Source organism: Macaca mulatta, chromosome 3, assembly GCF_049350105.2.
Source record: "Macaca mulatta isolate MMU2019108-1 chromosome 3, T2T-MMU8v2.0, whole genome shotgun sequence".
In the NCBI taxonomy this organism is placed as follows: domain Eukaryota; kingdom Metazoa; phylum Chordata; class Mammalia; order Primates; family Cercopithecidae; genus Macaca; species Macaca mulatta.
Genome location: NC_133408.1, coordinates 21278292 through 21306190, shown reverse-complemented (window position 1 = coordinate 21306190; position 27899 = coordinate 21278292). Strand labels below are relative to the sequence as shown.

The 27899-nt window shown below is 41.5% G+C and overlaps 1 long non-coding RNA gene across 1 annotated transcript in view; it reads left to right on the top strand.

Annotated features, from left to right (window-relative positions):
- The window catches only part of LOC106997295 (uncharacterized), a 294922-nt gene that overhangs the window by 21157 nt on the left and 245866 nt on the right, over nt 1-27899 (top strand). Inside the window, exons 3-4 of the long non-coding RNA XR_013414949.1 lie at nt 908-980; nt 27704-27833. This is a non-coding gene — a long non-coding RNA (uncharacterized LOC106997295). The remainder of the gene's footprint in view (nt 1-907; nt 981-27703; nt 27834-27899) is intronic.

Below are 27899 nucleotides of genomic sequence, written 5' to 3'. Positions count from 1 at the left end.
AACAAAGGAAAATGAATAAAGCAGGAGAGGGAACAATTGTTGGAGCAATGTCCTAGAGTGTAAGAGAGAATGGCACACAGAATACAAGTGCAGGAGTTGGTCTTAGATGGCACTAACATCTCTAGCTATGTTGCCTTATAGACAGCCACATGTAGCTATTTAAGTGTAAATTAATTAAAAATGAAGACAATCTAATTTTTTTCTGGGCGTGCTAGGTGGCCCATGCCTGTAATCCCAGTACTTTGGAAGGTCGAGGTGGGTAGATCACCTGATGTCAGGAGGTTGAGATCAGCCTGGCCAACATGGCAAAATCCCATCTCTACTAAAAATACAAAAATTAGGCTGGGTGCGGTGGCTCACGCCTGTAATCCCGGCACTCTGGGAGGCCGAGATAGGCGGATCACGAGGTCAGGAGATCGAGACCATCCTGGCTAACATGGTGAAACCCCGTCTCTACTAAAAAATACAAAAAACTAGCCGGGCGAGGTGGCGAGTGCCTGTAGTCCAGCTACTCGGGAGGCTGAGGCAGGAGAATGGCGCAAACCCGGGAGGCGGAGCTTGCAGTGAGCTGAGATCCAGTCACTGCACTCCAGCCTGGGCGACAGAGCGAGACTCCGTCTCAAAAAAAAAAAAGATACAAAAATTTCCTGGGTGTGGCGGCACATGCCTGTAGTCCCAGCTACTCGGGAGGCTGAGGCAGGAGAATCGCTTGAACCCAGGAGTCAGAGGTTGCAGTGAGCTGAGATCGTGCCACTGCACTCCAGCCTGGATGACAGAGCAAGACTCCATCTCAAAAATAATAATAATAATAAGTTGTGCTAGCCATATTTCAAGTGTTCAGTAGCCACATATGGCTAGTGACTATAGTACTAGACAGCACCAACAAATAATATTTTGGTCATTACAGAAAGATCTGCTGGGCAGGCCTGAGCTGAGAAATGAGGGAAGGCAGACATATGTATGAGCACCTATGCAGAGAGGTGAGTAGATGTGGTGGGGGGAGCTTGTGGAAAGTCTTTCCTGATTTCTTCTGTGTCTCACTTAAGGCTACTCAGGAGAAGTACCTGGAGCTTTGAGGAAAAGGTGCAGACTATATCTCTAGGAGATAAAGAGAGTGAGGGGACACGGGGAAAACGGCAGGATTGCAGGACAACTTTTAAGATCCACTTCAGGCCAGCACAGTGGCTCACACCTCTCATCCCTTTTTTAAAAACTTTGAGACAGGGTCTTGTGCTATAACCCAGACTGGAGTGTGGTGGAGCAATCTCGGCTCACTGCAGCCTCAACCTCCTTGACTCAAGTGATCCTCCCATATCAACTCCACTACACCCGACTAATTTTTGTATATTTTGTAGAGACAGGGTTTCACCATGTTGCCCAGACTGGTTGCAAACTCCTAGACTTAAGCAATCTGCCAGCCTCGGCCTCCCAAAGTGCTGGGCATAAGGCACCACACCTGGCCACACCTGTAATCCCAATACTTTGGGAGACTGAGGTGCGGGAATCACTTGAGGCCAGTTCAAGATCATCCTGGACAACGTAGTGAGACCCCATCTCAACAAAAAAGAATTTTAAAAGTTAGTCAGGTGTGGCCAGGTGTGGTGGCTCATGCCTGTAATCCCAGCACTCTGGGAGGCTGACGCAGGCAGATCACAAGGTCAGGAGATCAAGACCATCCTGGCTAACATGGTGAAACCCCATCTCTACTGAAAATACAAAAATTAACCGGACGTGGTGGTGGTAATCCCAGCTACTCAGGACGCTGAGGCAGGAGAATGGCGTGAACCCAGGAGACGGAGCTTGCAGTAAGCTGAGATCGCGCCACTGTACTGCAGCCTGGGCAACAGAGCGAGACTCCGTCTCAAAAAAAAAAAGTCACGTATGGTGGTTGTATTAGTCTGTTTTCATGCTGTTGTTAAAAGACATACCCAAGACCGGGCAATTTACGAATAAAGAGGTTTAATTAACGTACAGTTCCATGTGCCTGGGGAGGCCTTACAATCCTGGCGGAAGGCAAGGAGGAGCAAGTCACATCTTACGTGGATGGCAGCAGGCAAAGAGAGACCTTGTGCAGAGAAACTCCCATTTTTATTTTTAAGCTATCAGAGCTCATGAGACTTACTCATTATCATGAGAACAGCACGGGAAAGATCCACCCCCATAATTTAATCATCTCCCTCTGGGTCCCTCCACAACGTGTGTGAATTATGGAAGCTGCAAGATGAGATTTGGGTGGGGACACAGAGCCAACCCAGATCTGTGGTGCTCACCTGTAGTGCTACCTACCTGGGGGGCTGAGGCCAGAGGAGCCCTGGAACCCAGGAATTTGAGGTTGCAGTGAGCTATGGTGGACTGCTGCACTCCAGAGCCAGCCCCTGTCTCTAAAAATAATTTTTAAAATATCCACTTTAGGTTAGTGATCTCTAATTTAGGGAGACCAGTCAGCATGCTGTGGAGTTTTTTCCAACTTACGTTCACTGGCATGAATGCACTGTTAGAGTAGACAGAAAGCTGGGGCTCGTCCAATGAGTGGTTCTCTGTCCCGGCTGCATGTTAGAATCACCTGGGTGAGTTATTTAAAAAAAAAAAAAAAAAAATCAGAAGCCTCATCCTTGTAGCCAAAGGATCTGATTGAACATTCTGAAAATGGGGCCTGAGCAACAAACACTCATTTAAAGCTCCCAAGGTGATTCTAACACAGATTTTTTTTTTTTTTTTAATTTGAGACAGGGCTTCACTCTGTTGCTCAGACTGTAGTGCAGTGACGCCATCTTGGCTCACCACAACCTCTGCCTTCCAGGCTCGAGCAATTTTCCTGCCTCAGTGTCCCAAGTGGCTGGGATTACAGGCGCATGCCACTACTACCTGGCTAGTTTTTTTTTTTTTTTTTTTTTTTGGTATTTTTAGTAGAGATGGGGTTTCACAGTGTTGGCCAGGCTGGTCTTGAACTCCTGACTTCAAATGATCCACCCGCCTCGACCTCCCAAAGTGCTGGGATTACAGGCCAGATATGTGTTTAAGAACCACTGAGTTAGAGTAAGAATGTGGAGGAAATGGGCGGAGAAGAGATGAAGGATGGGGAACTGTGTTACTGATGGACATGGGTTCCACAGGTGCAAAGAAAGGCACTTGGGGTTTGTGCAGGGATGGGGGACGGGATCAGATTGAGAAGTGTTCAAGACTGATGAGTGATGAGAGATGGGCTGGGAATTTAGGGCTTCTTGGGTGACAAATACAAACTGGGTAGAGGGCACATGGCGATCTGCCCTGCTGGTCTAAATCAGCACAATCAACATAAATGTAGTAAAAACCATACAGATAATTTTAAATCTTTTATTGACCTTACTAGAAAAGAAACAAGTAAACTTAGTTTAATAGTATGTTTTGTTATCCAATGTATGCAAAATATTATTTCTTTTGTTGTTGTTTTTGCAAATTTCTTTAAAAAAAAATAATAGAGACAGGGTCTTGCTATGTGGACCAGGCTGGTCTCAAACTCCTGGCCTCAAGCAATCCTCCCACCTCAGCCTCCCAAAGTGTTGGGACTACACGAATGAGCCACCACACCTAGCCCCAAATATTATTTCAACATAAAATCAGTATTAACATTACTGAGATATTTGACATCCTTATTTTTTTATAGTTAGTCTTCCAAGTTTGGTGTGCATTTTACACTTCAAGCACATCCCAGTTCAGAGCTGACACATTTCAAGTGCTCAATAACCATATGTGCGGTGGACTATGCAGGTCTAGGTGGTGGTGATGAGGTTGCAAAAGTTGGATGATTTCTACAGAACATTCCTTTCAGAATACAAACGTACTATAATATATTCAATCTTAAGGTAGCTGTATGTGATTATATAGAAATATGTTCTTATTTAACCCAATATAGCTTTTCCAGAAAAGTGTCATGAAAGTCTTAGTCCTATGCTCTGCTAAAGTCCGAAAATTCCATGTCGGCCACACTTATCTAATAGAGATTGGTCTGGCATGAATTTCCTGGTGAACCTGTGTGAGCATCAGCTTCCAGAGGTGTCTGTTTCTTTTTCTGTGTATTCTCGTGCCAGTCTTTTAACACTCCAGTCTGCCTCCTTGCTTTCATCTGTGTGGAGGTGATCTTTTCTTATTTTCTGACAGTTGAAGTTACTCACTCTGGGGGAGAAAGGACGATGGGAAAGCCAGCAACCACTTGCCATGTAAGTGGTAGCAAAGCTGGATTTGATTTATTAGACCTGATATTAGGATTCCAGATTATTGTAAGCAAGAAAGGGCTTGTATTCTTTGTGGAGGATCACGTGACAAGGGATTGGCCACTCTACCGTGGAAATGACTCGAAACTAAGTTGCCAAAGAGGGGGTGGTTGGAGGGCAGTGTCTAGATAAAAGGGCACCAACAAAGATGAAGGAAAGGATGTTATGGAGAGAGAAGCAACAGAGAAGAGTGCCCTCAGACATGCTCGCAGGAGAAAATCAGGAAGTCAACTGGGGAAAAAAAAGTTTGTGTAGATGCCTTCTCTGTCTACGTCCTGTTGCTCAGAGTGGGAAAGAAGCAATCTGATATTTTACCACAGGCAAATATACATGGCTTCATAGATGACACCAAGTGGTGGTAGAATAAAACTGATAACTGGAGTTAAGGAATGAGAGTGTAGTTCTTTTTCAAAAGAAACTGACCTGGGAGTATGCTCTTTTGCTTGCTCAGCTGGAAAAATATTTAAAAGCTCCCTCTTCAAACAGGCAGCTTTGGTAGCCCCAGACCCAGGCGAACTCTTTGTCAGTGTCCAGGCCATTAGGACAGGATTTTAAAACAGGATTCTCACATCACGGCTCTACGTTGGAACACTGAATCAGATTATCTTTATCAGATGGTCTACACTCTATTCCCTCTCTTGTTCGGGTTTTATGCATTTCTGTGCTAGACTTTGAATACATAATTTGTCAATAGAGCACAGATTTTGTGAATCAGGCACATCCATGTTAAACCTGGGTCCATCATTTCCCACATGGTGACATCATGCCTATTAGCTAAGCTTAGACTCTCTCCTCCTCTACGAAATGACGGTAATGCAACGTACTCCCTGGGGCTCTTATGAGGCTCCTGGGGCTATTATGAGGCTTAGGGATGACATCTGTGAAGGGCTTGGCACCAATGGGCATTCAATGAATGCTAGTTGGGTATTGAGACTATGGACTCAATTTAGACAAGGATTTTTCATGCGATTTAGCTGGTTACTATACACAACAAAACAGAAGAGATCACAATGTGATAGTTGGCTAAAACAGTCTGAGTCGTACTTAAGTGAATTCTGGTCGGGGCCTTAGAAATAGACAAAGGAAAAGTGAGAGCCAGGCTGGGACATCTTTAGCAAAAGCTTGCCATGATTCTTGTTAAAGTATTGGGAGGATTCTGATGGGTGGCCTTTAGTCTGACATATTTCAGCCTCCACTCTCTTTCTCATCATCTTATTGAGCTATAATTCACATACCATACAATTCACTCATTTAAATTGTGCCATTTAATAGTTTTTAGTGTATTCACAGAGGAGTGCCACCATCACCATAGGCAATTTGAGGGCATTTTCATCACTTCAAAAAGAAACTGCTCTGCTTCTCCCTCCCCCAGCCCTAGGCAACCACTAATCTACATGCTTTCTCTGTAGATTTTCTCGTTCTGGGTATTTTATATAAATGGAATCATACATTATGTGGTCTTTTGTGACTGGTTTCTTTCACTTAACATAATGTCTTCAAAGTTCATCCATGCTGTATCACGTATCAGTACTTCATTTCTCTTATGACCAAATACTATTCCATTGGATGGTATACCTTATTTCATTTGTCTATTCATCAGTCGATGGACATTTGGGTTGTCTCCACCTTTTGGCCATTATGAATGTTGTTGCTGTAAACATATGTGCATAAGGCCGGGTACGGTGGCTCAGGCCTGTAATCCCAGCACTTCGGGAGGACGATGCCGGAGGATCATGAGGTCAGAAGATGGAGACTATCCTGGCTAACACGGTGAAACCCCGTCTCTACTAAAAATACAAAAAATTAGCTGGGCGTGGTGGCTCCGGCCTGTAATCCCAGCACTAAGGGAGGCCGAGGTGGGTGGATCACGAGGTCAGGAGATCGAGACCATCCTGGCTAACACGGTGCAACCCTGTCTCTACTAAAAATACAAACAATTAGCTGGGCGCGGTGGCGGGTGCCTGTAGTCCCAGCTACTCAGGAGGCTGAGGCAGGAGAATGGCGTGAACCCGGGAGGCAGAGCTTGCAGTGAACCGAGATCGCACCACTGCACTCCAGCCTGGGCGACAGAGCGAGACTCCATGTCAATAAATAAATAAATAAATAAATTCCCTTGAATATGTGCCTAGGAGTAGAATTGCTGGGTTTCAGCCTTCTCTTGGTTTTCCTGTTACAGGGAAGATCAAGAGTTAAGGACTCTACCCTTATCCCCCTAAAAACTTTCCTGTAAGAATCCTAAGTTAATAATGACTGAGCACCTACTACATACCGTCTACTATTCTAGGCACTGGACCGCTTTGCTAGGCACATCTCTCCCGGGTCAAGATGGAGCCTGACACTAGTGACAACTTTTATTCACAACAGGCATAATTGTAGGCTACCTTATGGGAACATCTGGTATGCCCAACTTATAGGGTTGCTTTGATACTTTGAGTATCATACTTTTTCTATTTGCTTGTGTACGTCTGCCTTTAGCTAGAGGCTGTAAATGTGGATCAAAAATAAAGATGTAGGGCCGGGGGCACGGTGGCTCATGCCTGTAATCCCAACGCTTTGGGAGGCCGACGTGGGCAGATCACTTGAGGTCAGGAGTTCGAGACCAGCCTGGTCAACATAGTGAAACCCTGTCTCTACTGAAAATACAAAAATTAGCCAGGCGTGGTAGTGCATGCCTGTAATCCCAGCTACTTGGGCGGCTAAGACAGGAGAATCGCTTGAACCTGGGAGGCAGGGGTTGTAATGAGCCAAGATCGCACCACTGCACTCCAGCCTGGGTGATAGAGGGAGACTCTGTCTCAAAATAAATAAATAAATAAAATTTAAAAATAAAAATAAAGATGTATGACTTTCTTTGTTGTTGTCGCTGTTGTTTTGAGACAGGATTTCACTCTGTAGTCCAGGCTGGAGTGCTGTGGCACGATCCTAGCTCACTGCAGCCTTGAACTCCTGGGCTGAAGAGATCATCTTGCCTCAGCCTCCCAGACAACTGGGACAACAGGTGCACACCATCATGGCTGGCAAATTTTTTAATTTTAATTTTAATTTTTTAGAGACAGGGCCTTGCTGTGTTGCTCAGGCTGGTCATAAACTCCTGGCCTCAAGCGATCCTTCCACTTTGACCTCCCAAAGCGCTGGGATTGCAGGCATGAGCCTCCACACCTGGTGCAGATGTACAACTTTTAAAAATGAAGAGAGGAACTCATGGGCACTACTGGCATACATCTAAGAATAAAATGTGAACAAGCTGGTTGTTGTATTATAACAACTTGGTTAATACAATATGGTATTGATGAGATGCTCCCAACTCATCTTGGAGTAACTGAACGATGCTACCTGACAAGTAGACATGAGTAGGAAGTGGAGGTATACAGGGGCTGGGGTGGGGCAAGGAGGCTTTCCAGGCATGGAGAAAAGTGTAAACTAAGACATAGCTTGTGTGAGAAATAAGCGCAGTACAAGTAGTCCAGTGTTGCTGGATCATAAGGGCTTCTGGGATAAAGAATCTTCAAAGAAGGAGAGATATAATTGCTTAATATACGGCTCACCAATGGGATTATGCAATGATTTATAACTGTCCCCCAGATAGCTGTGTGACATCAGACAAGCCATTAACATCTCTGTGCCTCATTTGTCATCAAATGCTGCGTGGGAATAAAATGTCATGAATTATCTCCTTTCTAAAGTGACACATGAATTGCTGAAAAAAGAAAAATTAAGTTCTAAAGAACTTTCTTTCTTTCTTTCTTTTTATTTTGAGACAGAGTCTCGCCCAGGCTGTCCCCCAGGCTAGAGTGCAGTGGCGCGATCTCGGCTCACTGCAAGCTCCACCTCCCAGGTTCAAGCGATTCTCCTGCCTCAGCTTCCCAAGTAGCTGGGACTACAGGCGCCCACCACCACAACTGGCTGATTTTTTATATTTTTAGTGGAAACGGGGTTTCATCGTGTTAGCCAGGATGGTCTCGATCTCCTGACCTCATGATCTGCCCGCCTCGTCCTACCAAAGTGCTGGGGTGCTGGGATTACAGGCATGAGCCACCACACCCGGCCTAAGAACTTTCTAATATTGTCCTATACGTAGCCAAGTCTTGTGCAGATAAAATGATATAGAGGAGATGTGTTATAGATTAGACTCTAGATTAAACAGGTTAAAGTTAAAAAACCCTTTAAGAAATGAAAGACTTTCTAACTGGCTGGCAACTGATGCCTCAAGGATGCTATGCCACTCATGCGTGACCTGGAGAAAACATTTCCCAAACCCCAAGCTCAAGTCTGCACTTATCCTTCCCCAACAACACCCTTCATGACTCATGGAAAGGGCACACCTTCTATCTAACCGTAAATTCTCCTGTAATAGTTGTTTTGGAACATTTGGTGTGTCTCTGAAGATCGTGGATTGTTCATAACGTTCTGAGCCCATCCAGCCATCCAATAGTACCAATTTCTTCACAGATCATATGGTTACTATGAACTTCTGTAACATTTGGCTGTTTCCAGGTCTTTAAGATCTTAGAGGATGCTCCATCGGGAGCCACATCACGTTTTATTCTGAGATGTACACCAACAGTAGTCATGGGTTCCTCTCTTCCTATCTGAAGGCTGTACATCTTTATCTTTGATCTGCGTTTACTGCCTCTACCTCATGGCAGCCATACACAAGCAAATTGAAGGAGCACGATACTCCCAGTACCACAGCAACCCTTTAAGTTGGGCAAATGCCAGCCAACATATGCCAGCCTCCAGAGCCTTTGCTCTCATTTACAATTTCACATAGAGCAGTAAGGAAGACCAAGAGGTTGCTTTGATGCCTACACACAACTATTCCTAAATAGTGGACTCAGTCATAAACGTATGTAAGCACAAGGAGCAAAGAGACAGGGCATTTCCGATTCTTGCATCCATTTGATTCACCTGCAAGGTTGTCTTGGTTCTTTAACAGTCATCCCCATGAAAGAGCAACAAGAACATGGAAATGAGCAGGGAACAAGGCATGGTGGGATCTGTAAGACCTTAAATGTAAGGGGCACAGAAAGTAAAGACAGAAGCTCACTATGATATCAAAGCACAGGTTTAAATTAAGTAACTGAAAGTCTATGTTCCAAAATTGCTCTAAGATCATACAGCAGTGGATTCTCCATCGCAATGCTCCCTGAGAAAGGCGTATGCTAACACCAGTCCATAGCCATTAATGAAGGGGAGTGAAACTGACCTGTGCTGGTATATCTACTGTTGACTTATGTGGTACAGAGGTTGCCTAAATTATCACTATTTGTGACATAAAAATTTGAAAGTTGTAATACCTACTAAAATTTGCACAGTGGCTATCATTGATGGAATGCCATTTCCCAAATTGAATTCATAGGATAAGGCTGTGTTTGGAATTTAAGTTTTTATTACGAGCGTTGGTTAAGTACAGTTGACCCTTGAACAATGGGGGGGTTAGAGGTGCTGAGACTTTGCATATAACTTTTGACTCCCCCAAATCTTAACTACTAATAGCTGACTTAACTGGAAGCCTTACCAATAGCATGAAGAGTTAACACTTATTTTGCATGCTATATGTATTATATACTGTATTCTTGCAATAAATTATGCTAATGAAAAGAAAATGTTATTAAGAAAATCATAAGAAAGAAAATATATTTACTGTTCATTAAATGGAAATGGATCACCAAAGTCTTCATGCTCATCATCTGCAGGTTGTATAGGCTGATGAAGAAGAGGAGAAGGAGACGTTGGTCTTGCTGTCTCAGGGGTGGCAGAGACAGAAGAAATGGAGGAGGTAGAAGGGAAGTCAGGAGAGGCAAGCACACTTGGTGTAACTTTTCTTGAGAAAAATCCCCTATAAGTGATCTGTGCTGTTCAAACCCATGCTGTTCAAGGGCCAACTGTATTCTGTTTTCATCTGCATCATAATTCTTTACTTCTCCAGTCATGGGTTACCAAATTACTACAGTTTTATTGTTTTAAGTAATATGTTTACGTATTTAAAAAATGATGAATACATATATTACTAAGACAATAAAACTAGACCACCAATCCATAGAGAGTTCTATTTTTCTTTTGGTAAAATAAAACGTCAGAAAACAACCCTACTAGTAGGCCTGTGCACCCACCTTCCTGTGTTCTGAGTGTTGGCTGCGAAAAGCCCACAACTACCCCACTGGATGGAGAATTGTCCTCCGTAGACTTGGGCTGCCTCACTGTAAGTTGCCTTGGGTGGTGTGTATCCACCCCAACCATGGGCAGCACACACCCAGTTAATTGATTGGTGTGAAATCCTGCTTTTTTGCCTTAAGTTGGGACAATTTTCCTGGTGTCATTCTTGTTCCTAAACTTCTTATGACCTCTAGGCCAGGCGCGGTGGCTCAAGCCTGTAATCCCAGCACTTTGGGAGGCCGAGGCGGGTGGATCACGAGGTCAGGAGATCGAGACCATCCTGGCTAACACGGTGAAACCCCGTCTCTACTAAAAAATACAGAAAAAACAAAAACAAAAAAAACTAGCCGGGCGAGGTGGCGGGTACCTGTAGTCCCAGCTACTCGGGAGGCTGATGCAGGAGAATGGCGTAAACCTGGGAGGCGGAGCTTGCAGTGAGCTGAGATCCGGCCACTGCACTCCAACCTGGGGGACAGAGCGAGACTCCGTCTCAAAAAAAAAAAAACAGAAAACTTCTTATGACCTCAGGCTGAGGCCAGACTTCCACCGTAACCATAACTTGCATTTGCTTCTCCTCCTGCCCTTTTCTGCTTCCCTCACCTTCTTGCTAATTTCTTCCTAAACATTCCCTCAATAAACCACTTGCATTAGAACCTCTATCTCAGGTTCTGCCTCCAGGACTCTGTGAAAGCATCCACTAGTCCCAAATGACAGTAAAGATTAAAAAATGTTAAAATAAAAGGATTTAACCGCTTTCAAATAGAGGGCACTCATTTACAAAGTAGTAAAGGATACACATTTAATTATATAAAAATATGATAGATGTTTGGAAATTTTGACATGTAGTCACAGAATAATGTGAAAATTCTATACAATTATTGACATTCAAATAGCAGAAACATAAAAAGTCAAAGGTTGGCCATGGATGACCCTCATCAAGGGCAAATGTGTGCATCTATGCCCTTGTATTTAATGGCAATGAACTTGTCAGCTACATCCTGTTTGACATTTATAGAATGATGTGTGATAATGGGATTGATGAATTCATTAGCATTATGAATCATTCATAAATAGAATCTTTAGCACATTTTGTTAAGTGTGAACTAAAATATGTTGTTTGGAGAGGACAAAGATTACAAATGTTTTAAATTGGGTTCCCAAAGGGCAAGGACAATTAAACAATCACATTCCACCCTAAATGATGGAAAGGTGAAATGTACTTCTTCTCAGTCATGTTATGCTCATGTGGCCAGTTGGGGCAGAGGAGTTTAGGAAAATCCAGAGAAGTACAAAGCTTGAGGAGGAGCATAAAGCTAAACACCAGGCACTGAGTCAGACACTGGACAGGAAGTTCTTTTCTGATTTTTCAAATGAAAAGACTGTACAGTTGAGATTAAGATTATTAATTTATTGATTCAACCAATATTTAGAGAGCTCCTCTTACGTGCTGGGTCCTGTGGTTGTTGCTGCAGTTACAGATATGAAGAGGCAGGAGAGCTCCCAAGCCAAGTATGCAGGATTGTGTCATTTCTCGTTCCATGCTTTTTACTAATCATGTCTGGGAGTTTATAGGCTGTGTCTACATTTGTGTGGTTTCCTAGATATTTCAAATATTTAAAAATATCCAAGCCCTTTCCCATTGCCTTAAACTCTTCAGTTAATTCATATTCCAGAATTGGCACAGGGAAAAAGGGATCTCTTCTTTCTCCCAGGGAAAAAACCCCACAAGCCTATAGTTCTGGTAAATTAATGTGTGAATATTCTTCATTAAATATTCTGTATCTTATTTTTTTCCCCTGAAAAATGAAAATGTTACTTATGCCCCTGAGAGTACTTTGGTGAATATTAGTATCCAAGGTGTAAAATTCTTTGAGATTCTGGGGAACAAGAACTCCCCCATGGAGAGATTAAACGATCTTCTGTTATACATTATAGCGTTCACTATCTTGATATATTTCCTCTTGTTAATCTCTAACCCATCCAATAACCATAGCGACTAGAAATTGCGAATATCTTTTTATTATATCTGATTTCTTGTAACTTTGAGGATTTTATTTTAGTAAATTAAATATATTATTTGTACATGTAATTTTGCTGCATAGAACAATTAGAATTCTGGATAAGTAGCTTGAATGTTATCTCCTAGAGAATAGGAGCTTATTATTTGCTAATATGGCTTATTACATTCTGATGAATATTTTGACTCTAATCTGAGTTGAATTGATAGGAATAAATTTTCCAAGTACTTAAAAATTATTTATGTTGGGTATTTTGTAGTGTTTTCCTTTTTATAAAACTACACCATCCGAGAAGAACTCTCATACTTCTGTGTCTTAACTTGTGGAAACAATTTATTTATTTATTTATTCATATTAGAGATGGAGCCTCACAATGTTTCCCAGGATGGCCTCAAAATTCTAGGCACATGTGACCCTCCTGCCTCAGCCTCCCAAGTAGCTGGGACTACAGATGCCCACTGCTGTCCCTGACTATATGAATTATCTTTATCATTGAAAATTTAGGCCAGGCTAGGTGGCACATGCTTGTAATCCTAGCACTTTGGGAAGCCGAGGCAGGTGGACTACTTGAGCCCAGGCGTTCAAGACCAGCCTGGGCAACATGGTGAAATCCTGTCACTGAAAAAATAAAAAAAATTAGTCAGGGGTGGTGGTGCACACCTGTGGTCCCAGCTATTCAGGAGGCTGAAATAGAAGGATTGCTTGAGCCTGGGAGGTTGAGGCTGCAGTGAGCTGAGATGGCACCATTGCCTTCCAGCCTGGGTAAGAGAGTGAGACCCTGCCTCAAAAAAAAAAAAAAAAAAAGAAAGAAAGAAAGAAAAAGAAAAAGAAACTTGACCAGTGTGTTTGTGCTGGTGTCAGTTTAATGCCTATAGAGACCCTTGGAATTTATGGGATGTTGAATTTTTAAAAATTCATTTGTATTAAGTAGACATTTTATAAAAGAGTAAATACCAACTAAAATAGTAATATTTTATCTGATGTTACCAAAAGGTTCTTCTTTTCAACATTTCATACCTGAGTAAGTTAACTTCTGAGGAATGAATTATATTACCTAGCAACCTCCATCCATCTTACCACATTGTTAAAAGCCTACATTCTGCAAATAATTCACATAATGAAACAATGGGCATAAATTAAGTTACACATTTAATTAATATATATAATTAAATTATATATACCAAGAAACATTAAACTTTTAAACAATTATAACCAAATTCATTGCTCATTTGTTCTAAATTGATATTTACATCTTTATTGTTAATTTCTAAGAAAAGCCTTAATAAGCAAAATAACCTAGGAGTATCCTGAATTAGCAAATGTATATTTTATAGAAATTCTACATTTTATAGATTCTATCACTGCCTCTGTAGTACATACATTTTTATATTTACTGGTTCACTGGTATCCTATAAGTAGCCTGGATTTTTAGTATAATTTATACTACTAGAATTGGTCCTCAGGTGTGCATATCAGAAGACAAACACAGTGATGGTTGACATATAGCAGGCTTTTAGCTCACTAAAAATGCTTTTTTTAAAAGCAGGTTCAAAATTGGAAGCATGAATTGAAACAACACAGAAATAACATGTTTGCTTATAGTGGATAAATTGTACTATTTTATAGAAAACTTCTACAAATTTAAGACAAGTTACTGAGCTTGTTGACAAGTTATGAGGCCATATGAAAAGCAAAGAAACAACGAAAAACTAGGCACTATAAAAAAGTAAAAGGAGGCCGGGCACGGTGCCTCAAGCCTGTAATCCCAGCACTTTGGGAGGCCGAGCCGGGCGGATCACGAAGTCAGGAGATCGAGACCATCCTGGCTAACACGGTGAAACCCCGTCTCTACTAAAAAATACAAAAAAACTAGCTGGGCGTGGTGGCGGGCGCCTGTAGTCCCAGCTACTCGGGAGGCTGAGGCAGGAGGATGGCCTAAATCTGGGAGGCGGAGCTTGCAGTGAGCTGAGATCCGGCCACTGCACTCCAGCCTGGGCGACAGAGCAAGACTCCATCTCAAAAAAAAAAAAAGTAAAAGGAAATTAAAGTTGGTCATTGCAATTTAATTAAGACAATAGTTTGAATGCAAATGAGGACATAAGACTAATTCAATGGAACATTAGAAATTGTCTTGCTTGGTACTGTAATTTATATAGGCAGAAATGGAGACATACTGAGGTTAAGTTTTCATCCAAAGTCACCATTAGACAGTGGCCGAGCTGACTCCTCTTGTTGAGTCTTCTTTTCACTGCGTGACATTGCCTCTTATAAACAGGACGTGGTGCCAGTTAATTGTAATTGCTTAAGAAAAAGCAATTGAAAAAATGGTGAATTGTAATTACATATGGGCTGAAATAACATTAGTATAATCAGGAAGATTTGGGGGAGGAAACACCAATCTAGAACATCTATTTCAACCTTGGCAAGCCGGAATGACAATCTGCAACTTTATTTTTTACCAGTTATCACTTACTGGTGTAATGAAACAAATGCTACCAGTAAAATTTAATTATTAAATCAAATCTTTAAAAAAAATGTGTATACATGTTTAAATCACATTGTACAAAGGAAAGAAAAGGGGTTGTATTGTTTTCAGGCATAAAAGCATTTCCTTCTTCCTTTTAATTTGATGTGAGACCAGCTTGTTTCATAGTCAAATTTGTATGGAAATGCCCAGAGAGGGCAAAACAAGGAGCTTAACAGATGTCATTTTGCTCTTCTATGAAGCTAAATAGAACTGTAGTTTATTGAATGATTTCTCTTAATTCTACTTCTGCTTGAATGTAGATTGGGGGATGGATAGTAGCTGAGTCCAATTTAATTTTTTCGTTTACTCTCCATTTGATTTATTTATATCATATGATAAATTAATCAGTTTGTTTTAATCTACACTCTGTATAGGGTTTACAATAAGAACATCATTTAAAGTATGGAATGCAACTCTTACAGGTTATATATATTCATTTTAGTTTATGAAAATTTAATGTCATACACTTATACATTTAATTATATATACCAAATATTTGTAACAGTTCATCAAGCTTGACATTTTTTGAAACAAGAATAAAATGGCAAGAAAGTCAGAAGAAAAGTACAAAGAATTTTTGCTCCCTCTCCTCATCCATTTGAAAGCAAATTGCCAACACGATGCCTTACGACCCCAGAATGCCTTGGTAGATTACAAATGAAGACACTATCATACTACAAAATACAACCATTGAAATCAGGAAATTAACCTTGATATTATTAACATCAAGCTTGCCAGTTGGCCCAATTATGTCCTGTGTAGAAAGAGGATCCAGTTTAGAATCATGGGCTGCATTTTACTGCCCTGTCTCTTAAGCATTTGTAGGCTTTGGAAAGTTTAAATTTTTTCTTGAATTTCATAAATTTGACAATTCTGAAACTCATGGGCTAGGTATTTTGTGGACTATCTCTCAATATGGATTTGGCTGATTTTGTCTCATGATTAAATCCATGCATCTTTGGCAGGGATATCACAGAAATAATGCTGCTCCCTCATTGCATGCTGTCTGTGGTACACAACTGTGACTTGTTCAATTACTGATGGTGTCTCTGTGATAACTGGGTTAAGGTGGTGATTGCCAGGTTTCTTCACAGTAGTTTATTCTTTCCTCTTTAAGAAATAATAAGTATTGCATGGTGAAGTACTTTAAAACTCTGCAGAAATTTCATTCCTCTTCAAACTTTCATGTTATTCATTTCTTTCTTTATATATTTTCTTTCTCTCCTTCTTCTTTTTTTTTTTTTTTTTTTTTTTTTTGAGACGGAGTTTCACTCTTGTCGCCCAGGCTGGAGTGCAATGGCATGATCATGGCTCACTGCAACCTCTGCCTCCTGGGTTCAAGTGATTCTCATGTCTCAGCCTTCCGAGTAACTGGGATTACAGGCACCCACCACCATACCCAGCTAATTTTTGTACTTTTAGTAGAGACAGGATTTCACCATGTTGGCCAGGCTGGTCACGAGCTCCTGACCTCAGGTGATCCACCTGCCTTGGCCTCCCAAAGTGCTGGGATTACAGGCATGAGCCACTACACCTGGCCGCTTTCTTTATACCTTTATAGATTTGTGGTCTACTTATTTAATGGACTAAAATCCACTACTATGATTATTTATTTTAATGTTCAAATTGTTGCTGTGGTAACACTTTGATTGCTTTTGTTATCTTTTGACATTTCTCTACTATTCTTTAAGTATTTCCTGACTTTCCGGTACAGAAAATATTCTAGGCTCATTTTGTATTTTTTCTTTCCCATCCAGGAATTGGTCATTTTGCTAAAGGGTCCTGTTTCTTTTTAATGAGAATAGTATTTAGAAGCCAAGATTTGGGTGCTAAAGGTACTCATTACTCTTGTGGTGTCACTGCCTCCAGACTGTTTCAGAGGACAAAAACTAAGGAATATATAATAATATGCAGACATGCATCCATGTATCTGTTACTCATATGTCTACATTTATATAAATTTATAAATTCATACCAATTCCTTCCATTTCAACACCACTGAATTCATTCTATTTTTCTTTCATTTCAGTATCTGTAGCTTTCTTCTCTGACAGTGAGAAACCTGGTTCACCAATTATACTGAATATATTTGTTTATTTTATCATACCTGTTTCCCTCCAACAGTCCACAGTATGTGGCTAAGCTTCCATTGCCACTCTGCTCTCCACCCTCCATGGGTGCTGTCTCATTCTACTTGGGCTCTGCTGGCCTCTGCCAGGCCATCCCTGCATGAAGATGCTTTCTTTCTTTTCTTTCTTTTTTGAGATGGAGTCTCGCTCTGTTGCCCAGGCAGGAGTGCAGTTGCACGATCTTGGCTCACTGCAAGCTCCGCCTTCCAGGTTCACACCATTCTCTAGCCTCAGCCTCCCGAGTAACTGGGACGGACTGCAGGTGCCCGCCAACACACCCGGCTAATTTTTTGTATTTTAGTAGAGACGGGGTTTCACCATGTTAGCCAGGATGATCTTGATCTCCTGACCTCGTGATGCGCCTGCCTCGGCCTCCCAAAGTGCTGGGATTACAGGTGTGAGCCACTGTACCCGGCCTTTTTATGGTGCCTTTTTATTTCTTTGCTACTGAGAAATAGTCCTGGACTTTGTGATGCTACCTTACTGTAACATCAACGTTAATACTTTTAAATATTTTCCACAGGTGTTAAGTTATTTTAAGTCATTTGTTGCTTTACTAAGTCAGAGTACCATACATTTTATATGAAGGATAGGGATCCATTTCCTCAAAATATAACTGCTAGTAAGACAGAAGCATAGTGTGATGGTTTATTTTAGGTGTCAACTTGACTGGATTAATGGATACCTACATAACTGGTAAGGCATTATGTCTGGGTGCGGCACACTACAGGAGATTGGTATGTCAGTAGATAGACTAAGTGGGGAGGATCCACCCTCAACACGGGTGAGCACCATCCAATCAGCTGGGGGCCCAGATAGAACAAAAAGGCAGACAAAACGTGAATTTGATTTCTCTCTCTTCTGGAGCTGGAACACCCTCTTCTCCTGGCCTAGGACATCAGAATCCCAGATTTTCCAGCATTTGGGCTCCAGGACTCATACAAGAAGCAGCCCCCTGTGTAATCAGGCTGTAAGCCTCAGACTGAGAGTTACACCATCAGCTTCTTTGGTTCTGAGGCTTTCTGACTTGGGCTGACCGGTGCTGCCAGCTCTCCTGATTCTCCAGCTTGCAGACACCCTATGGTGGGACTTCTTAGCTTCCATGATCATGTGAGCCAATTCCCCTAATAAATTTCCTGTTATCTATCTATCATCTGTCTGTCTGTCTGTCTATCTCTCTATCTATCTATCTGTCATTGGCATCCAAACCAGAGTGACTCCCTCTTGAATAAAGGCTGAATGAAGTGAGACCTTCTGGGTTACACTTCCGGGAAGTTAGGCACTCCTGGTCACAAGATGTTTATGACTGAGGGAACAAGTTAATTATGCCAACTAAATAAGACCCAGAACTTAAGGAAATGTTCTGACGTCCAGATATCTTAAGAACAGACCAGGCAGGGTGGTGCACGCCTATAATCCCAACACTTTGGGAGGCTGAGGGAGGTGGATCACTTGACCAGACTGGGCAACACAGTGCAACTCCATCTCTCCAAAAAAATACAAACATTAGCCAAGGGTAATGGCACACAACTGTGGTCCCAGCTACTCAGAAGGTTGAGGTGGGAGGATTACCTGAGTATGGGACATCCAGGCTGCAGCGAGCCATGATCGTGCCACTGCACCCCAGCCTATGCAACAGAATAAAAAGCATTCTTAGTTTAGGAATAGGTTTCGCTTTAAAGATTATAGTACAACCATAAATTCTTGCTGATATCAATAGGTAAACAAGAGAAGAACGATACTAATAGACTGTTACAAGCTAATCACAAGCCTTTGTATAATAATAAAGCACATTATTCTTAGTCCTAACACTGTACATAAGCAAGCATTATGTTTGACATGAGGGCATTCCTTCTCTTGCTTTTTGAGGACGCCCTACTCTGTAATAAGAGTAGTCTCTAACAAACTATCTTAATTTCACTGTACTCTGCTACTCACACTGAATTCTTTCCTGTCTGAGATCCAAGAACCCACCCCATAGTAAAGTTAAGATTAACACACGGAAGCAGGTCATGGATTATTCAGGTGGAACCACAGGGGACATTTGGTTAGGATTGCATGATTAACGCCCTACCATCTCATGTCGTTGATCAATGGTCACTTCTTTCCTGAGCATTAGCATGTCTCTAAGATTTGCTCGTATCTATCAAATGAATGCAGAATGCCATTAATGTGATAAACTTCAACAGGTCCCACAGAATTTTTACAGTTTATTGTGTCAAGTTGTACTTAAGGCAGATTTTTTACTTTACGGATCAATGATTGGATAGATCAAAATGAATCCTTTAAAGCTATCATTTTTGTCAGTTTGCTGCAGTTGTCTTGCAGGCTCAATGAAATTGTGTTTCCTAGAGTCCAAAAACCTGGGAGGTGACCACCGACTCTTCTAGATGAGCTGGTGTTCTCTGGTTAACTACCTGCTCATGTTCATTCCATGAAGGAGAGACCTCCCTTTTTGACTTTGAATACCGCTGCTGACGATTGTGCTTCTATTTCACTTTGTGGAATGCTTGAGGTGATTTTTACAGAATTCTTTTTGGAAATGTTAGTAGTTGTGGGACAAATGGCTCATTGTTAAACCTGGAGCTGGAAGGCCTGGATTTGAATGTAGATATTGCCAGTTATTAGCAGCATGACCTCAGTTTCTTCAGTAAAATAGGATATTATCATTGTCTGACAAAGTTTTTTTCAGCCTTAGTTAAAACAATGTTAAGTTAAAGTCATTTCAGTACTTGAAAATGCCATGCAAGTGTGAGGCACTATAAGTATTTTGTAAAAAGTCATTTCTTTAAAGGGAAGATAATTCATGAAGAAAAAATTCAAATGAAAGCAAAGTAATAAATAAAATTACCTTAAGAACTGATGAGAGAATTCTGATTTTGTAGATGGAAATTTGTTTTTGAATTTAATGAATATACATATATTTACTCCTTTAAGTAGCTATTTGATGTTTCAAAAAGATTCAAACATTTTAATTGCAAAAAGTCTTTGCCTTGCTTTAAAAGCAAGTTTAACTTCAGGGACAATATGCCTATTCATTACCCAAACCTTTCCTAAGCAGTAACAGCCTTAAGAGTCTATTAATGTAAGGGGGGGTGTTAAGTCTTATTCAAAATGAATTGAACCCCTGACTCTAAGTCAGCTAGTTTATATTCTAAGATAATGAAAATTAAGAACAATGATTTAGTGACTCCAGAAGACTCAATCAAATATGATCAGAAAAAGGCCAATTATCGTAACTCTTTTAGCCAGTAGTAAGTTCAGAATATGTCAAATTCTACATCTTGGAAAAACTGTGTTGACTTCAGCAGACAAAAGAAGTTTTCTTCTCCCATTAACAAACCTTCTAAGTTAGACAAGAGGAAGAAGCATTTAATTGGCATTATTCTAAAAATAATCAAACAATTCAACAAACACATATTTTATAATGATTTTCTATTAAAATAGAACTGGTTTTACTTAATTGGTTGTAATTTAAAGTTCAAAATCTTAAAAATATATTTGTTGTAAAAATTTCACCAGGTTCTGTGTTATCTCTTTTCAATTTTCCTTGAAACAGTTGCTCATTATGATATTTAAATTCTTGTGTCTTACATTTGAAAATTAGTACTGATTTTTAATACAAAAAATCCTATTGAAACAGCTTAAAATCTTAGCAAAGTCTTTTTACTTTTCATAATATATGTTATACATATTTTATATACAAATAAATAAACATATATATATTTTTTAATTTTAAAGTTTTTGAAACAGGATCTTGCTGTGTCACCCAAACTGGAGTATAGTGGCACAATCTTGGCTCACTGCAGCCTCTGCTTCCCAGGTTCAAGTGATTCTTCTGCCTCAGCCTCCCAAGTAATTAGAATTATAGGCGTGCACCATCATGCCTGGCTAATTTTTGTATTTTTAGTAGAGACGGGGGTTTCGCCATGTAGGCCAGGTTGGTTTTGAACTCCTGACCTCAAGTAATTCACCCGCCTCAGCCTCCCAAAATGCTGCACCCAACTCTGTATAATATACTGTAATAGTCTGTACAAACAAAAGCATGTATAGAATTTTGGCATTTGTGTTGAAAATATGGCCACAGATTTCTGCTTAGGTACGTGGAAAGATCACCTTGTATTCTAGTTTTAGGTTTCAGCAATTTCACCACTGACCATTTTATTGAAATCATATAGTGCTGTAGGTAGTCAGATAATCAGATGCCACTTAAAAGGCCTGAAATACTTGGGGTTGCATAATGGGAATGTATACACTATGTTGCAGGGTAATTCCAAAATTTGGGGGAAGGATTAGTAAAATGTTTCTCTTGTCAACTGAATAATGATGAGGTTCATAAATTTGGAAAGGTGAGCTTTGTTTTTTATAAAGAATTGCAGTCCTCACGTGGCCATTCTGACAAGGTAGGAAGTGTAGCCTCCTGCCAGAAGCCAGAAACAGGCACTCTGAGGGAAGGAAGAATAAGACAGGAATTTATACTGAATGAGGTAGCTGAATATACATTTTTGTTTGTTTGTTTGTTTGTTTAGACAGAGCCTCGCTCTGTCACACAGGCTGGAGTGTAGTGGCACAATCTCAGCTCACTGCAACCTCCGCCTCCTGGATTCAAGTGATACTCCTGCCACAGCCTCCTGAGTAGCTGGGATTACAGGCACCCGCCACCACGCCTGGCTTATTTTTGCATTTTTAATAGAGATGGGGTTTCACCACATTGGCCAGGCAGCTCTCAAATTCCTGACCTCAGGTGATCCATCTGCCTCGGCCTCCCAATTGTTTGTTTTTGAGACAGAGTCTCACTGTTGCCCAGGCTGGAGTTCAGGGGCCCCATCTTGGCTCACTGCAACCTCTGCCTCCCAGGTTCAAGTGATTCTCATGCCTCAGCCTCTCAAGTAGCTGGGGTTACAGGCGTGTGCCACGAAGCCCGGACAATTTTTGTATTTTTAGTAGAGATGGAGTTTTGCCATGTTGGCCAGGCTGGTCTTGAAATTCTGGCCTCAAGTGATCCTCCTGTCTCAGACTCCCAAAATGCTGGGATTATAGGCATGAGCCACCATGCCCCACCTGAATATACATATTTAATCAGCTACAGGAAAAGGCACAAATATATGAAAGGAGAAACATGCACATACACAGTTGAGCTTCATGCCTGTCCATGGGCCTCATGTTCAAAATATGGTGGCATTAGTATAATCTGAGGATGGAGTTTTCAGCCCTCTGACTGAAAAGGTGAAGCAGGGAACACAAAAACTCTTACTATGCATCCTCTATAAACTGGCCAGAGCCATTTCCTGTTCGATGTTCTCTTGTCAGGAAGGAAAGCTGAGTGGTCGTTTTGTCAAAACTGCAAAAGGAAGGACAGTCACAAGGTTGGTGGAAATCACTGGTGGAGCCAGCCTTTCCCGAGGGCTGGTTTCTGTTTAACCCCTAAGAAAGAAAGCCTCATGGCTGTTGGCAAGGTTGCAGGGGAGGTGAACGAGGCATGTTCAATCTTCCATGTTATCATGGCCAGGAGCGCAGTTTTCAAGGTTTCTCTGTGGTACCTTTCGCCAAGAGATGGTTCTGTTCAGCTGGTTGGGGGACTCAGGATTATATTTTTATTTCTCACTCTTAAGGGGAACATCAACTTAGTGTCTTGTCCATGAGACTGAAATGTCTTCCAGTTGTCTTCAAGAAGAGTATCCTCATTTGAGTTTCCCTGAAAGCAGAGGGTCTAAGACAAATATGTGGGCTCAGGTAGTTTCTTTGGGAGTGAATCCTAGGAAGCAGAAGTGAGAGAGTAGAGGCATGGGAAAACGTGGAGTTATTGAGGTATAGCTACCTCTATGGACAACTGGGGCTCCATTCTGTTGAAGAGTTGCTAAGAAACTTTGTGGAATCCCTCAGGGATGTTTTAGGGAAGGACAGGGAGACTGGGACACCCATCTATTAATTTCGTGTCTCCCATTGATTATGGGTTTTGCTAGAGACACTTTGGCACCATGCACTTCTAAGTGTGCCTGTGTAGGGAAGAGGCGGGGTGCGTTGCTTTGAGTGACTGCAGAGAAAGTCCAGATTGTGAGATGCCACAGCACAGCTTGAGGTGGGATGCTGGTTACTTGCACAGACTTGTCCTTCACAGCTGTGCTGAAATCTGGTGGCCAAGGGAAGTGGTTGAGGCACCGCAAGTGTCTGCTACAGATAAGAGAAAGCAAATAGTATAAGAGAAGTTGTTATCCATTTATTTCTAATAGAGTTAAGGGAATGTCATAGCTGTAGGGTCACGGTCTGTATAGAGTGGTGTATGACATGAGAATGTGCTACCCCAAAGTATGCCAAAATAAAGATTACTTTGAACTGATCATTTTTAGACACTAGACACAAGAGAAGTTTTGAAAACACAAAAATTTCTCTTTTATAAGGGAAACTTACACCTATAAAGAAAAATCTCCATTTGTAAGTGTGTCTCCCTCTCTGTACCAAGAAGGGAAAGATGATTAAATTACTAGAGACCCATCCACCTAAATCTGCATAACAAGCCTTACTCTTCTTTACTGTGCTTTTTCTGCTCACCTCCCCATTACTGGCCTTCCCAACACCCTTCTTTCTTTGTTTCAGCAGAAGTTGGTACTTAAGCCTGAATTCTAAGTCATCTCTTGGAGATTTGCTCATTTCTTTGGGTATCTTCCAGTATACATGAGGTATATATGTTATTAAACTTCTGTTTGCTATATTATGCAGCCACAAAAAAGGATGAGTTTGTGTCCTTTGTAGGGACATGGATGAAGCTGGAAACCATCATTCTCAACAAACTACCGCAAGGACAGAAAACCAAACACCACAGGTTCTCACTCATAGGTGGGAATTGAACAATGAGAACACTTGTACACAGGGCAGGGAACATCACACACCAGGGCCTGTCATGGGGTGGGGGGAGTGGGGAGGGATAGCATAAGGAGAAATACCTAATGTACATTACAAATTAATGGGTGCAGCACACCAACATGACACATGTATACATATGTAACAAACCTGCACGTTGTACACATGTACCCTAGAACTTAAAGTATAATAATAAAAAAATAAAAATAAATAAACTTCCTTTTGCTTTTCTCTTGTTAATGCGTCTTCTGTTACTGGGTCTATCTCAACTAAGAACTCTAAAAGTTAGAAAGAAAATTATTTTTCCTCCCCTACAGTTTAAAATGAGAGTTAAAGGCATTTTCTTGTATTACACAGAAGAGGAAGAATGCTGTGATTTTTCATGATTAATGATGAGTATCGAAACTGATGTCTTTCTGTAATGGCTGCAGCCTAATTAGCTATCCTGATTTGAAGAAAGCAGGTTTTCAGAAACACAGTGTCATATGTTCCGATCCTAAGTTCATTAAGTAACCACTGATCTGCAATTTGGTATCCCAGATGGACCTACCCTCAGGAAGTGAATGTCCTGTGCGAATGGCCATTTTTCAGATAAAGCTCCCAAGATATGGAATAGTGTTGTAGGGAAAAACTGGGTTCTTGTCATGCGACCAGGAAAATTTAGACATGCGGATGCATTGTAGGGTGAGTAGGGCAGGGTTTATTGAGTGAAAAGAAAACGGGAAAGAGGAACTCTCAGCAAAGTGAGAGTCCTGCCAGCAGGTCTCTTGCCTCACAGACTGAATCCCAGGTCACCACCCAGGAACTGAAGAGCCCAGGCTCCTCCCTGCTGCAAAAGGTGCGGACTTCCCAAGGCTCCACCCCGTCCTCTCGGTGCACAGGTGGGCATTATCCAGAATCAGTCGGGAAAGGGCAGGTTTCATCTGCGACCAGCAGTTTGGTTTTTCAGCCTTCAAGCTGTTTTATGCTTGGAGGTGGGGGCCCTTTCACCAGGGACCCATGGCTGGCTTCTGTCTCTATCAATAGCATATTTCAGTGCAGGGTTGAGGCAGCCTCTTGGAGGCTTATGATCATGTATCAAATTCTTATCCCAGAGAAAATCAGAGACGTGATTTGAAGGGTTATTAGGGTAATTGCATCTGAGATTTTGAATAATCATCAACAGTCACTTAATCTGCATCCCTTATTTTATAAAAAGGCTAGTAGACATTAATAATTGACCTAACATCAAATAGTTTGTGAATGGACAGGCTGGAACTCTTCAGACTGGAATTCAGTTCAATACTCTGCAATGGCATCATAGATAATATGCATTTGTCAATTTGCATAATCAATATTTTATTTTTGTACCATGCAGGGTCATTGTTTAAGTACACAGTGATATACTTCCTGACCTTTAGAATTTTAAATCACTAGGCTTAGTGAAATCCCCAAACACATTTAAAAACTAGTAGAAAGGCATATGAATGCAAGCATTTGGAGTGTTTTGAATACCAAAAGCCAAAACCAGTGCAGGTAAATGACAAGCATCATTTAAAAAGAATGTCTGAACAGCTGGCTGAATAAATCGGCCAAAGCTGAAACACTCTTTTCCCTTGTCTGTGAAATTTTTCTTCCTAGAAGTGAGGGACTCCCTTGAGGGAAAGAAGATAACAGGTAAGCATATTCACTGTTTGCCACGTCTAGAAATAAAATGCTGCATATGTATTCATATGTATGATATATAACACACAACTACACTTTTTTTTTTTTTTTTTTTTTGAGACAATGTCTCTTTGTCACCCAGGCTGGAATGCACAGGTGCAATCACAGCTTATGGCTCACAGCCCACCTCTTGGGCTCGAGATCCTCCCACCTCAGCCTTCCGAGGAGCTGGGACCATAGGTGTACACTACCATGCCTGGCTAATTTTTAATTTTTTTGTAGAAATAGGGATCCCACTACGTTGCCCAGGCTGACCTTGAATTACTGGCCTCAAGCAATCCTCTGGCCTTGGCCTCCCAAAGTGCTGAGATTACAGGTGTGAGCCTCTGCATCCAACCACAAGTAAACTTTTGAATCCAAGGAGACACATGGTGTGGGGTCCAGACTGCTGTGACCATCCTATGTCAGGGCAAGTCTAGCACTTCACTATTTCTGAAACATGGGCTGGTCTTGGTGGCTCATGCCTGTAATCCCAGCACTTTGGGAGGCCAAGGCGGGCGGATCATCTGAGGTCCAGAGTGCGAGACCAGCTTTACCAACATGGTGGAACCCTGCCTCTACTAAAATTACAAAAATTAGCCTGGCATGGTGGTGGGCTCCTGTAATCCCAGCTACTAGGGAGGCTGAGGCAGGGGAAACGCTTGAACCCGGAGGCGGAGGTTGCAGTGAGCCGAGATTATGCCCCTGCACTCCAGCCTGGGTAACACAATGAGATACTATCTTAATAAACAAACAAACAAACAAAGGAAAGAAAGAAAAAGAAATTTCTGAAACAAAAGAACACACCAGTCCCTGAAACTGGATTTCATATAAGTGCTTTGTGACTTTGGTTTATACTTTTGTTGCTAGGGACATGGAATTTCCGTTTTTACCTCCAGCTTGGAACCAGCCGTAAGCCAGTGTCTCTCAATGGCTAGCCAAGAACATTTCCTAGTCAGTTTGGGAAGGAGACAGAACCTCATTTTCCTTTCTACATTCCCTAGGAGTCACTTGAAGTCCTCGAAGTCATATTTCCCAGGAATAACAAATGAACCAATCTAAACTCAGTGGGGATGATAGACTTTCTTGAGGTCCTCTGGATTTCCTAGACCCAAGGATTGGTATTTGTGGTAGTGGGTGATGCCCACGGGTGAAGAAGACCTGTTACTGTATTCAGAACCCTGAGAGTTCATTCTGTCCTTCACTTGAAGGAAAAATATCAACAGGTAACAGCACCCCTTAGACTGGCTCTTTCTTCTGTGGATGCCCTTTTCTGGCCATGGGCACTTGAAAGAAATCAATGAGAGACCCAGGACATAGGGCCTGGGGAAGGAGTGGAGACTGATGTCAGCTCTTTCCTGGAAAGGTTAACAGAAACTACAAGGCATGATTTGTTGAAATAATCAGGATGAAAATGCTTGTATATGCTAATCTTATTTTTTATTTTATTTTATTATGAGAGAGGCTCTCCCTCTGTCACCCAGGCTGGAATGCAGTGGCGTGATCTTGGCTCACTGCAACCTCTGCCTCTGAATTCATGTGATTCTCCTGCCTCAGCCTCCTGAGTAGCTGGGATTACAGGTGCACGCCACCATACCTGGCTAATTTTTTTTTTTTTCAGTAGAGATGGGGTTTCACCATATTGGTTAGGCTTGTCTGGATCTCCTGTCTTCAGGTGATCCGCCCGCCTCGGCCTCCCAAAGTGGTGGGATTATAGGTGTGAGCCACTGCGCCAGGCCTAATCTTATGTTTTAATTTCAAATATTGTTTTTATAGTTAATGTTCACATCCCTTATTTATTGAATGAAAACAATGCAATGGGTTAGGTAAGTGCTAGAACTAATGCTCTATAATAAACTCTAAAAAACCCTTTCATTGTGGAACATGTCAAGCCTATTTAAAGGGAGTGAGAATAGCATAATGAACCTGGGTACCCATCTAATCTTGCTCCAACGATTATATGATATCAGTTCACAGTCAATTTTATTTGATCTGTATCTCTCTCTCTCCCATCTCAAATTATTTCGAAGGAAATACTGGACATATTTAGATTTACCTTTAATTTTTTTTTTTTTTTTTTAGATACGGGGTCTCACTCTGTTGCCCAGGGCTGGAGCACAGTGGCAAATCATGCATTATTCACTGCAGACTTGAACTCCTGACCTCAAGCAATCTTTCTACCTCGACCTCCCAAAGTGCTGGGATTACAGGGGTGAGTCACTGTGTTTAGCCTAGGCTTACCTTTAATGTTTTTGGTAAGTTATTTTTAGTGTCATTT